Raw genomic sequence first — 9,283 nt, forward strand, 5'->3', positions numbered from 1 at the left:
CCGTGGCCCACCGGGACCTACTCCCAGGTGGCCAGCCCCAAGGGGCAGCTCCGAGAAGGGGGCCACCGGGCCTGAGGGTCCTCAGAGGCTAGCAGGGCAGGGGGTGGCAGCACAGGCCGTCGCATCCCTGAGGGGTGACGTCACGTCCTGGCTGTGGAAGGGGCCAGCCTGGTCATTGAGAGGAGTTGCTGGAAGCGGCCCTCAGGCCGAGGGGGGCCTTGCAGGGACCAGGCCTTCATCGGGCACCTCGGCCCTCGCAGGCCCTGGGAGAGGGAGGCCGGGGCTGTCACTGTCGGGGGCTGCCGGGCACCAAGGCCCCTGGACTCCCTCTGAGGCCCAGCCACTCCTGGAGCACGGGAGGGAGCCCCAGCGTCCTTGGGGTCCACCCCTCTGGCTGCCTCGGAGTGAACCAGTCACAGCACCGCGGCCTTGGTGGGAACGCCCCTCCGGGCCGCCTGAGCACGTCCACGTGTGAAAACAGATGCTGGTGAAGGAGCTGCGAGGCCGAAGCAGCTGTGGACAATAGGGGGTGGGGGGCAGCCCTGCTCGAGCCGGGGGGAGAGCGCAGGGCCCACGGGCAGGGCCAGAAGGACGCTCCGGCCATAGGGGCCCTGGCCCTGGAGCCCTCAGCCCACACCTCTGCTCTGCAGCCTCTGGCCATCCCCGCTGCAGGACCGACCGGCCCTTCCAGGCCCCCAGTCCTTTGGGGTGTGTCTGGGGGACTGTGTCTGTCTGGGGGGCTGCTGGGTGCGGGGTCTGTCTGCCTGCGGGTCAGGGGCTGTGTCTGTCTGGGGGGAGCAGGATGGGCATGAGAGGATGGGGCATCTGTGGTCTTGCATGAGGGAGCCCCCCAGGTGCAGGGGGCCCACACCCAGGGGTCCAGCCCCCAAAGGGGCCCAGCCGCAGGCCAGGGAGGGAGGACGTTTTGCCCAGAGAGCCGTGAGCCCGCACAGGGCATTAGACCATGAAATCTGGAAGTTTATTGCATGATAAAATGTCATAAAAAACGGGTTCGCTGCAAAATTAAAAGTTCGCTTCGTGTTGCTAAGTCAGCCAACGAGACCGCCAGCGAGGGGCCCGGGAGACGCGCGCACCACGCTCGGGACACCTGCGCGGGTGGCACCTGGGGGGGCCACGAGGGGACCGGCCCCATAGGGCCCCGCCACCCCGGGAGGGCAGACAGCGGGCGGCCGCCCCGCCCACCCCCTGCTCTGGGGCTCCTGGGCCCCGGCCCTGCGCCCGCCCCGTCTCACAGGCCACCTCCTGCCTGAAGCCCCCCTCGGCAAACCCTCGGCGCCTCCCACGCGGCTCTTGTGGGGCAGAAACAGGAGCACACTCGGGGCATGTGCTGGGGGGCCGGGCTGGCCCTGCAGCCCGATGTCCAGGCCATTGAGGTGGACCCACTGCTGCCGCGACATCCAGATTCCAGTCACATCCGCGGCCCCAGTGATGGCCGCGGCCCCAGGCGGGCCCAGATGGGTGAGTCACGCGGCCGGTCACCCCCCTGCTGACTCACGCGGCTCCCAGCGGCGGCACCGGCCATCCCGTGGGCCCAGGCCCGCCGCCGCAGGGGCCCTGGGTGGGGGGACCCTGGGCCACCCGCAGGCCACAGGCGGCGGTGACAAGACCGGCCCTCGGCAGTGAGCACAGACCCCACTTCCCCGGGGACACCCTTAGAACCCCGGGCCCCCAGGAGCATCCGACAAGGGCGGGAAGTTGGGGGACCCCCTGGACCCCCAATTCCATGGGTTCCAGAGCCCCTGGCATCAGGTGGGGTGACCCCCACCCACCGTGGGCCCCGTACAGTGGCGCTGACCTGCCTCTGGGGGGGCACCTGGAGCAGGGCGAGGGCGCGCTGAGCCCCGGGCGGAGGCAGGCGCGCGCACCGGGCAGCCTCGCCTTTGAGCAGAAGGCCAGGCCCAAGGCAGGGGCTTGCTCGGGGGCCAGGCCGCCCACCCCGGCCAGGAGCTTCGGCCTGACCGGCTGCCGCGAGTGTCCAGCTCTCTGCTGGCGGCGGCCCCATCTGGCAGAGGCCCAGTGGCCAGCCCGGCAGGACGCACGCCCCGGGCAGCGTCGGCGCGGTCAGAAATGGCCCCGTGCGACTCCGGCGGCCGCCGCCCCGCTGAGGCCGCACCTCCCACGGCCGCCCGCACAGCTCAGCAGGGCAGACGCAGGACCCGTCAGGACGGGCACCACCCCTGGCAAGGGCACCACCGGCCCCAGAGCCCCAGCAGGGTGCCAGGCGCAGAGTGCCCAGAACACCCCGTGCCCTACTGTGGGCCAGCCCAGGGGGCGCCCCGCCCGGAGCCTGTGGCCGAGGTGACGTCTCTTCCTCCCGCGCCTGTGGCTCCAGGCCGGGCGCTGCCTCAGGGCTCCTGCCGCGACCCCGCCCCAGCGGGAGCTGCTTCTCGGAGGGTGAACGCCCCCCGCCCTGCGGGCTGCCCGCCCTGGTCACGGCCTGGCCAGGCAGCTGGGCTTCCCGGGAGGCAATCCCCGCTCCTGGGCTTCCCGGCCTGCGCTGCCGTCATCCCAAGAGCTGTCCTGACCCTACAGGGTCCGCCCCGCGCGGCCAGCGCAGATCCGAGGGCCGGGCTGTCCACGGGTCAGCCTGAGGCGGTCTGCGGCGTGGGCGGGTGGGCTCGCAGGAGTGAGGGCGGAGGGGCCGTTTCGGGCTCATCCTGAGCCAGGAGGGCTCAGCGGGGCTCGGGACCGCGTCCGGGCACAGCTCGGGCAGACTCACAGCCCCCGCCCCCACCCTAAGGGACAGGTCCGGCTCTCCGGGCCCAGGGGGTGCGAGGCAGAGGGAGCTCTGCCCGGGACCTGTCCACCCCGTCCAGCCACACAGCACGCGACTGGGCCTCGGGCCGGCGCCCAGCTTGGCTGCGCCTGGGCAGAGAAGCGCTTCCTGCAGCAACCTGTCTCCCCGGCAGCCTGGCTTTGAAGTCTGGGTCCCCTGCACCCCGTCTGGGCAGGCAGGAGAGAGCCCCACCTTCGCGCAGGCCCCGGGGGCAGGGTGTGGGCACAGCAGCTGTGGGAAGGCTGGGCCTCTGCGCTGGGCCCCATTCAGACATTCTCTCCTTTGATCTCGGCCTCGCCCCGCCGCCTCCTCCTTAGATGGAGAAACTGAGGCTGCAGAGGGAAAGCACCCGGGGAAGCTGAGGGGGTCTTTGCTACTGGTCTGGCCCCCCATGGCTCCGCCAACCACAGGGCGGGGTGAGGGACGGAACCGCTGGCCACCTCCACTCACCAGCTCCCTCCTGGGCCCCGAGGCCATCATCCTGGGAGCCCAGCGCTGCCCCTTGGTCCAGGGGCAGAGCCCCACGGTGCCAGGCCCTGAAGCAGGTGTGCCTCTGACAAGGTGGCCAGGGCTCAGTCTCAGCATCCAGCCCTCCCCCGGTGGCGGGCGGGCACCAGGGCCTACCGGGCAAGCTGACCCCTCGTCTTCCGGGGCAGGCTGCTGGGGCCCAGGACAGGACACGGGAGCCCCCGCCCGTTGGTAGCTGTGGGCCCGGCGGAGACCCCGCAAGCGGAGGCCGGCATGCCTGCGGCCACCGGGTCAGAGAGGCCCGCGCTGGTGGGAATGGGGCCTGCGGAGCTGCCCCTGCAGGCTGGGAGGCCACCCGGGGCACCGCCTCTGCCTTGGTCCTTGCGCTGTGCCCCTTGGGCCGGCTGTCATCACACCCACGGAGGTCACTGTCCTTGCCCGTCCAGCCTCCAGTCAGCCTGCTGCCCACAAGGGGGGGGCGGTCAGAGCCCCACCCAGCATTGCTGCAGGCTGACTCCAGGAGCCGGGGGGCGCAGGGCCGCAGGGACACCTGGGGAATGGGGAAGGCCCAGGCCCCAGCCCGCTGCCCCGGCTCCAGAGTGCGGCCGCGGGGTCCCGGCCTCTGTGGCTCCCCGTAGTGCTCCATCGCAGTGGACAGCGGGCCGCAGCCCTGGGACACCATGCTGCTGGACAAACGACCGGGTACCCTGGTGGGGCTGGGGGGTCAGCAGGCCCAGTGGCCGGCCCACTCTGCCGCCCAAGCTCCCCAGGCCCGTCTCGCTGCTGCTGGCTGAGGACCCTGCCTGGCCCCACCCCTGCCGGAGCTGCCTGGCCAGCGGGGAGCACAACCCTGAGCCCCCGCATTGTCACCGGGAGAGGCGGCCTCACTTCCAGAAGATTCCAGCCCGGCCTGCTTCTGCTGCCTGCCGCCTTCCTGAGCAAGAGGCTGGGGTGGCGGGGACTGGACAGGCCTGCAGGTCCCGGCCCACTGGCCCCCAGAGATGCTCGGGACTCTCCAGACCAGGGTCTCTGCGGGGGCCTAAAGGCCCAGGAAGGTTGTCCCTCCGCCCACGGCCCGGGACAAGCCACGCCGGCCCTCAGGGCTAGGCGCTCCCACCGCACCCCCAGCCCCACCCGGGGCGGGGCGGGGCCAGCGGGCACAGGGCACAGGAAACCCGGCGGCCAGGCCGGACCGCGAGCCCGCAGGGCTGCCAAGCCTGGGGTGGGGCGGAGAAAGCCACGGAATCGGCCCCTCCCCAGCCCCGCTGCGCGGCCCTGGCCCGGGGGGCGTCTCTGAGCCCCCAGTCCGGCCGCGGGGCCCTTCCCCCCCACCCCCGCAGGGACCCCGCGAGGCGAGCCCCACCCCCACCCCGCGCCCCCGCGGGGGAGCCCGGCCCGCGCCCCGCCCCAGGCTGCGGCGGCCACGTCCACCCTCCGTGGGCGCCGCCTCGCGCCCGCCCCCCCCCCGCCCGCCCCCCCGCCGCCGGCCAGAGCCCCGGTCCGCGGACCGGCCGCCCAGCTCCCCGCGCCGAGCAGCGCCCCCGCCCCGGGCCCCGCGCCCAGCCTGGACACAGCCCGGCCCGGCCCTCGCCGGACACTGGCCCGCGGGGCCCATCGCTGCCCGGAGCCCGGGGCCGCCCTAGCAGGGGCAGGGGCAGGGGCCGGCCGAGACCGCGGGCGCCCAGGACGGCGCCCCCCACCCCCCCCCGCCCAGGACGGCCCCCCCGACACCCCCCCGCCCAGGACGGCCCCCCCGCCCCCCCCCGCCCAGGACGGCCCCCCCGCCCCCCCCCGCCCAGGACGGCCCCCCCCGCCCCCCCCCGCCCAGGACGGCCCCCCCCGCCCCCCCCCGCCCAGGACGGCGCCCCCGACCCCCCCGCCCAGGACAGACCCCCCCCCCCGCCCAGGACGGCGCCCCCCACACCCCCCCGCCCAGGACGGCCCCCCCGACACCCCCCCGCCCAGGACGGCCCCCCCGCCCCCCCCCGCCCAGGACGGCGCCCCCGACCCCCCCGCCCAGGACAGACCCCCCCCCGCCCAGGACGGCCCCCCCGCCCCCCCCCCGCCCAGGACGGCGCCCCCGACCCCCCAGCCCAGGACAGACCCCCCCCCCCCCGCCCAGGACGGCGCCCCCGGCTCCCCCCGCCCCCCGCCCCCCGCAGGGCCGTCTGCAGAGCCCTCAAATCTCAAGGCGAATCAAAGGCTTTTTAGAGCTTGGGCAAAAAATCCTGTGATTTTTTTTCAAATCGTTGGCTTTGGCAAGTTCAAAGCCGTGTTTTGCCCAGTCCGCCGCCCTCCTATAATTTAAAGGAGAAAAACCCAAAACCAAAACCACCGCGCATTTCAGGGGGGCCGGTCGGCGACTCTGCAGCCCAGACCCTCCGGGGAGGGGGCGGGGCGTCGGGCCGTGGGCGGGGCCTCCAGGGGGCGGGGACCTCTGGCCGTGGGCGGGGCCTCCCGGAGAGGGGCGGGGCCTCCCGGAGGGCGGGGCCTCGGGCCGTGGGCGGGGGCTCCGGGCCGCCAGGGCCCCCCATCGCTAACCTGTCCGGGCGGCGCTCCGAGAGCGGGCAGCGCTCCGCGAGGGGCACGGGGGGCCCAGCCGACGCTGCGTTCCCCAGGAAATCCGGGCCAAGGAGCGGGGCCTCCTCCCAAGGGGTGGCCCCACAGCACCGGGCGAGGGGCCCTGGGCAGGCAGGGCCTGGGGGGCCTGGGGCGGGTCTCCAGGACGCGCAGGCAGGAGCCGCCGCCCACTGTCCAGTGCACCAGGTGGGGCCGAGGGTGCCCTACCAGCTGTGCCAGCAGGGCCTGGGTGGGGCGGGGTGCATGCTCACAGGCCGGGCATCTGCAGTCAGGCCGCCCAGGCAGCCACTGGCCACATGCCCACGGGGGATGACAGGCCACCAAGCCCGCGCCGGGGCGGGGCCCATGTCCGCACCTGCTCTCCGTCCAGGTTAGAGGGTGTGCCTCCTCTGCCTCCGTGCGCCCCACTCTGTGGACTGCTTAGGGCGAGAGCTGGCCCTGCCCAGCACCCAGACCCCGAGGCGCGGGCAGCAGAGAGTGTGAGGCTCCTGTCAGGGACACAAGCGCGAGTCGCCACCGCCCCCCACCCCTGCCGCGCTGCCCGCACCCCCGCCACGGCGACCCCGTCTGCCTCTGGAAAGGGAAGTGAAAAGCGCGAATATCTGGAACACAAAGACGGACGTCGTGGCGCGCTGCAGGCTGCCTCCGAGCCAGACCGCAGCCGGGACCCATCGCGCAGCCGGGCCTCCGGGGCGGGCAGCCGCCGGGGCGTGCGTGAGGGCAGATGTCCGAGGGAGAGGCCTGGGTGGCGGGCCACAGGGTGGCACCGGACGGCAGCTCAAAACTGGGTAAAGAGAGAAACTTGAACTCGACGCAGTTCCCAATTTGGAGGAAAAAATTGGTTCTCCCAAATGTCATTCGTGTGCTGCGGGCAGATGGCGCTCTCCCGGGGTGTGACGGGCTGAACCCAAAGTTCTTGGGGAGGGGGACATCGGCAAAGAACAGCCAAGGCTTTTGGGAACTAAGCAACACTCAGGGAGCCCCGGGGCCAGGGGCTGGGACTGGGCTGGGCTGGGCTGGGCCGGGGCTGGGCTGGGCCTGGGCTGGGCCGGGCTGGGGCTGGGCTGGGCTGGGCTGGGCTGGGCTGGGCTGGGCTGGGGCTGGGCTGGGGCCGGCCTGGGGTTGGCCTGGCCTGGGGCCGGGGCCAGGGCCGGGCAGCCCGAGGCTTGGCAGGTCGGGGGAGACTGAGCTCAAACCGTAAGATTCGCCTCAAAATTCAGCGCAAAAGCAGCCGGCGTGGCAGCCAGCCCCGAGGGGCACCTGGGCAGCCAAGGACCAGGTGCCCTGGCCACGGCCAGGTCAGGGGGCAGAGGGGGCATCGCCCGCCGGTCCTCACCCCACTAGCAAATCACAGGCGTGCCCCGACCCTGCCCTCCTGCAGGACAGCTGGCCCAGCGTGCGCCCGTGCTCCCAGCCGTGCTCCCAGCCGTGCTCCCAGCCGTGCTCCCAGCCGTGCTCCCGGCCGTCGGCCCACAGCCTGCGGGCACCCTGGGAGGCTCTGCTGGAAGGGACGGCACCTGTGCGGGGAGGGGTGGACAGAGGGGCTGGGGGTCCGGGGGGGGCAGAGGGGCTGGGGTGCAGGGTGATGGAGGGCATGGGGGGATGGATGGATTGGGGTGCAGGGGGTGCCTGCAGGGGGACATGGGGGTGGAGCTGTTTCTGGAACAGCAGCAGCCAAAGAGCAGAGGGAGCGGGCAGGGGCCAGCTGGCCAGCGGGACCCCGGGTCAGGGCAGACGGCTCGCAACGGTGCGCCTGACGGCCTGGGCCCAGCGGGCGCGGAAGGGCCAGCCCGCGTCCCTCGGGGCCGAGCGTGTGGGCTGGGGTGCCCACGGGGCTGCTTGGCTTCCGTGGACTTCTGCCTTTGGGGTTTAACAGCCCTTTACACGCACGTCGCCGGGGTGTTTCTGGGCTCTGGGGAGCTGGAGGCCGGCGGCTGGTCACCCCCGTCCCGCCTGGGAGCCGCGCCGTCCTCCGCCCGCTCAGCCTCCTTCCTCCGGCCCCCGGGCAGGGCTCACAGACGCCCCTTCCCCAAACCCCGGCTGCCCCCGGAGGGAGGCTGCGGGCGTCCCGTCTGAGCCGCCCAGGCCTGTGCGGGTCCGGCCCTGCGGCGAGAGGAGGGGGCCGTGCTGGGGTCCCCGGGCAGAGCGCGGGCAGGCGGTGACCGGGTCTGTGCGAAGGGGGCCGCCTCGTTCCCCGGCCGTGCCGTCCTCCTGCTCCCGGGCCACGTCCATCTCTGCGGACAGCGTGCTGGGGCGGGGGGACGCTGGGCGCTCTGTGGCTCCTCGCTGGCCGGCTGGGCACAGGGCGGAGGGCTCACGGGGTCGGCTCCCCAAAGGGCACCCGCTTGGCCTGTGGTCCGGCTGTCTGTGCAGGAGGCCTGGGCCCCGAGCCCACTGCAGGGCCGGGGAGCTGGACAGAAGGACCCTGGAGCGAGCGGCGGGTGGGGGGGCTGGGTGCAGGGTTGAGGGCGCTGCACCCCGCAGGCTTCTGACGGGGAGCCCTGAGCTGGGACCCCTAGCCAGGCGCCCCACTGCACAGGGAAGGGTGAGAAACCAGCGGGGGCCGGCAGCGCCTGGGAGAGTTGCCGCCCTGCCGACTGGGTGGGCGCCGGGGCTGCAACCCCTTGAGGCCGGCAGAGCGGGGAGGGAGCCGCCGGGAGCCGGGCCCAGCAGGGCTGAGAGGGCCACCCCTGAGAATCACGGGCCACCGGACCTCTGGCCCCCAAACACTGCCCAGCAGGGCCCGGCCCCCACCCAGCTCCTGCAGGTGCCCGCTTGGGGGGCGAGGACACCCTGCCTGCCGTGCAGAGCAGCTTCTTGGGGGGCCGGTGGGGGAGACAGGGCGCCAGGCCCGGGGCCTTCGCAGGCCGGGTCCCGAGGGACCCAGGGAGGCCCTGAGGCGTCACTGCCCCTCCCGGAGGCAGGGAGCTGAGCTGCCTGGCGCCCTCCCGGCCGCGTTGGTCCCCTCGGCAGCACCCCGGGGCCACGCTCCCCCAGTGACCGCAGTGGGCACCGCGGCCACCTCCTGGGACCCCGCCCGCAGGTCAGGATCCTCTCGCCAAGGGGATGGCCGGGGCGGCACCGTCAGCGGCGCCGTGTCCAGAAGCTTCGGGGCCGCCAGAGGACACTGGACAGAAAACCAGCAGCTCTGCCCCCGCCGCTGGCCAGACCCCTGCGTCCCAGCCCTGGCCGGGGGGCCTCCGGGCAGTTGGGGGCCAGGAACGACCTGGGCGGGGCAGGGGGCAGCAGGGCTGGGGTCATGTCCCACGAGGACGGAAGCGTGGTGGGCCCGGCCCCTCGGGGTGACGGGGCGCTCAATGGCCTCTTTCTTCTCAGGCCTCGCGGGGGTCAGCAAGGGCAGCCCGGCCCCGCCCCGCCCCCACACGTGGGCGCAGACGCGCTGCCCCCCGAGGGGCGCCCCCTCGCCCTCCTCCCCCC

Source organism: Talpa europaea, assembly GCF_964194135.1.
Source record: "Talpa europaea genome assembly, chromosome: 1".
Classification (NCBI taxonomy): Eukaryota; Metazoa; Chordata; class Mammalia; order Eulipotyphla; family Talpidae; genus Talpa; species Talpa europaea.